This window comes from Nicotiana attenuata, unplaced genomic scaffold (assembly GCF_001879085.1).
Source record: "Nicotiana attenuata strain UT unplaced genomic scaffold, NIATTr2, whole genome shotgun sequence".
NCBI lineage: Eukaryota > Viridiplantae > Streptophyta > Magnoliopsida > Solanales > Solanaceae > Nicotiana > Nicotiana attenuata.
In genome coordinates this window covers 268,104-272,654 of record NW_017670734.1, presented here as the reverse complement: position 1 = coordinate 272,654, position 4,551 = coordinate 268,104, and positions in this window count along the sequence as shown.

Genomic DNA, 4,551 nt, shown 5'->3' with positions numbered 1-4,551 from the left:
AAGATATAGGTTTAACAGTGTGAAATGATAGTGTAATTAAATAACATATGATATAAAGGACAACAACAACTATTACAAAGGCAAGCAAACACAGTAAAAGAACATAACTCAGCTCCGGAATAACAACCGGGGATCCCCCAGGATACCGTCCTGTAGTCCCCAAATATAAATATCATGTCCAGTGGATCTCCCGGGTGCAGTCCCGTAGTCCAACTCACAAAGTGCAGGGGGATCTCCCGGAATTCCAATTCCGTAGTCCCAAAATAAACATACAGGGGAGCTCCCGGGATACCGTCCCGTAGTCCCAAAATAAAGTGCAGGGGGATCTCCCGGAATACCGTTCCTAAGTGCCAAAGTAAATACACAGCAACAACAGAACACAATCCAATAAATTTCATATCAAAGTAAAGTAGGTAATCCTAGCCTAGCATGGTTCACGTAGTACAATTAAGGCAGTTAGGACAGGTAAAGCAATTTAGTCAAGTAGACATGCTTCTCTAAGCTACAACAGGTTTAATATCAAACAGTATAAGCAAGGAAATGAGGAACACAATTCAAGGCTATTTTTAAAGAAAAACCGGATTTCCAACAATTTAGCACAAGTGCGCGCTCGTCACCTCACGCACGAGGCATTTTCAATTACCAAAATATCAATCCTAAGGGGAAAAGTCCCCACACAAGGTTAGACAAGCCACTTACCTCGAACCGGCTCCAAATCAACTAGAAGCCACGCCTTTGCCACGAGTATCTGACTCCAAATGGCTCAAATCTATTCAATCCAATTACATATTGTAAATAACATCTCATGCAACTGATTCTACAATTTAATTCAAAGCTAATACGCAAAATTATGCAAAATGACCAAAACGCCCCTCAGGCCAACGTCTGGGAATCGGATGAATTTGACATTTTCAGAACCCTCGTACTCTCACAAGTCTAACCATATAAAAATCTCTCAAATCGGAGGTCAAACACCCACTCCAAACTCAATAATTCAGTCTAAGAAGTTTCTTCGAATTTTTCCCCAATTTTTGATCCCCAATCCGAATTTAAATGATAAAATTAACTATAGATTGATGGAATATAACTAGAAAGGATTAAAGAAACGTTACCCAATGATCTCCTCTTCAAATCCCTCTCAAAATCGCCCTCTCCCGAGCTCCAATTCGATTTTTCTAACTTTTGAAACTAAACCCTCGAAATCAATATTTCTGACCAGTGAAATCCGCATCTGCGGTCAAGGGACTGCATTTGCGGTCCCGCTTCTGCGGACCATTTGTCGCATCTGCGACTTTCATTAAGAGGGCCAGGAGCCGCATCTGCGGTTCTTCTTCCGAGATGCGAAACCGCTTCTACGATGAAATTTCCGCATCTGCGGAACCTGAAGGACACCCAAAAATCCGCATCTGTGGTACCACTAGCCGCATCCACGGAGCCGCATCTGCGACCCCCAAACCGGAGATGCGAAAATATCAGAAGCAGCAAAGTCTGCAATCTCTCAACTTCAAAAATCTTTCCGTCAACCATCTGATATCATCCCGAGGCCCCCAGGACCTCAACCAAAAGCACCAACAACACCTAATACCTCATTCAAACTTGTACCAATCCATAAACCATCTAAACCAACATCGAAAACTTGAATTAATCAAGGATTTAAGCCTAAGAATTCCAAATTTCCTCAAAATACGCTTTCGATCAAAAACCTAACCAAACCACTTCCGAATGACCCGAAATTTTTCGCACACATCACAAATGATATAACGGAACTACTGCAACTCTCGAAATTTCATTCCGACCCTCGGATCAAAATCTCACTATCGAACCGGAAACTTTACAAATTCAACCTTCGGCATTTCAAGCCTAAATTCTCTACGGACCTCCAAAACACATTCTGAACACGCTCCCAACCCCAAAATCACCTAACGAAGCTAACGGAACCATCGGATTTCCGTTCCGAGGCCGTCTTCACAGTGTTCTGGATATGGACCATTTTCCAACACTTAGGCTCTCATTTAGAGACTAAGTGTCCCAAAACTCTCCGAAACTCAAAACCGAACATCCCGGCAAATCAAAGTAGCAGAAATAAACTTGGGAAAAGCAGTTAATAGGGTATCGGGGCGTAAATTCCAAAAACGACCGGCCAGGTCGTTACATCCTCCCACACTTAAACATTCGTTCGTCCTCGAACGAGCACAAATACATACCTGAAGTAGTGAAAAGATGAGGGTACTGGCTACGCATATCCTGCTCGGTCTCCCAGGTCGCCTCCTCGACCGGCTGACCCCGCACTAAACCTTCACGGATGCAATGTTTTTGACCTCAGCTTCCTGACCTGCCTGTCCAATATTGCCACTGGCTCCTCAACATAGGATAGATCCTTCTCCAACTGGACTGAGCTGAAATCCAACACGTGCGACGGATCACCGTGATACCTCCGGAGCATCGAAACATGAAATACCGGATGAACCCCTGCCAGGCTGGGAGGTAAGGAAAGCTCATAGGCAACCTCCCCAACTCGCCTCAATATCTNATAACATCTCAAGCAACTGATTCTACGATTTAATTCAAAGCTAAGACGCGAAATTATGTAAAATGACCAAAACGTCCCTCAGGCCAACGTCTCGAAATCGGATGAAATTATATATATATATATACATATATATATATATATATATATATATATATATATATATATATATATATATATATATATATATATAGAACCCTCGTACTCTCACGAGTCTAACCATATAAAAATCTCTCAAATCGAAGGTCAAACACCCACTCAAAACTCAATAATTTGGTCTAGGAAGTATTACCAATTTTTCATTCAAAATCCGAAATTAAAGGAAGAATTCATGATTAGATTAGTGGCTTATAAGCAAAAAGGAGTATAGAATCGTTACCCAATCGTTGTCCCTGAAAAACCCTCGAAATCTCCCTCAAATCCGAGCTCCCAAGCTTGTGTTTTGATAAAAATGGCTAACCCTCGGTTTTTGAAAGTTTATAACTTCCCAGACATTTTGTTCTATGCGATCGCAAGAGGAGGAATGCGATCGCGAAGAGTAAATTTTAAAGGCTCAGAAAATAGCCTATGCGAAAGCAGCCCAAGCCATGCGATCGCAGAAGAGAGAGGAACAGACCTATGCGATCGCGAACCAGCTAATGCGATCGCGTAGAACAAAAATCATCACCCTCCGAAATTACACTATGTGATCGCGGAGGGTAAGCTGCGATCGCAGAGAAGGAAAACCTGTAGCAGAACTGAAGAGAAAATCTGCAACTCTTTTCAACACAAAAATGCCACGTTGAGCATCCGAAACACACCCGAGGCCCCCGGGACCTCAACCAAAACTACGGCATATCCCATAACATCATTCAAACTTGCACCAATCCTTAAACCACCTAAAACAACGTCGAAAACTCGAATTAATCAAGGATTTAAGCCTAAGAACTTCAAATTTCCTCAAAATACGCTTTCGATCAAAAACCTAACCAAAACACGTGCGAATGACCTGAAATTTTTCACACACATCCCAAATGGCATGACGGAACTACTGCAACTTCCGGAATTCCATTCCGACCCTCGGATCAAAATCTCACTATCGGACCGAAAACTTCAAAAATTCAATCTTCGGCATTTCAAGCCTAAATTAGCTACGGACCTCCAAAATACATTCCGAACACGATCCCAAACCCGAAATCACCTAACGGAGCTAACGGAACCATCAGATTTCCATTCCGAGGCCGTCTTCACACTGTTCCGACTATGGTTAGTTTTCCAACACTTAAGCTCTCATTTAGGGACTAAGTGCCCCAAAACTCTCTGAACCTCAAGACCGAACATCCCGGCAAATCAAAATAGTAGAATTAAACTTGGGGAAAGCAGTTAATAGGGGATCGGGGCATAAATTCCAAAAACGACCGGCCGGGTCGTTACATCCTCCCACACTTAAACATTTGTTCGTCCTCGAACGAGCACAAAGACATACCTGAAGTAGTGAAATGATGAGGGTACTGGCTGCGCATATCCTGCACGGTCTCCCAGGTCGCCTCCTCGACCGGCTGACCCCGCCACTAAACCTTCACGGATGCAATGTTCTTTGACCTCAGCTTCCTGACCTGCCTGTCCAATATTGCCACTGGCTCCTCAACATAAGATAGATCCTTCTCCAACTGGACTAAGCTGAAATCCAACACGTGTGACGGATCACCGTGATACCTCCGGAGCATCGAAACATGAAATATCGGATGAATCCCTGCCGGGCTGGGAGGTAAGGCAAGCTCATAGGCAACCTCCCTAACTCGCCTCAATATCTTGAAAGAGCCAATAAACCTCGGACTCAACTTCCCTTTCTTTCCAAATCTCACAACGCCTTTCATAGGCGACACCCGAAGTAGAACCCGCTCTCCAACCATGTAGGAAACATCACGAACCTTCCGATCTGCGTAACTCTTCTGTCTGGACTGGGATGTACGGAGTCTATCCTGAATCACCTTGACTCTCTCCAAAGCATCCTGAACCAAGTCTGTGCCCAGTAATCTGGCCTC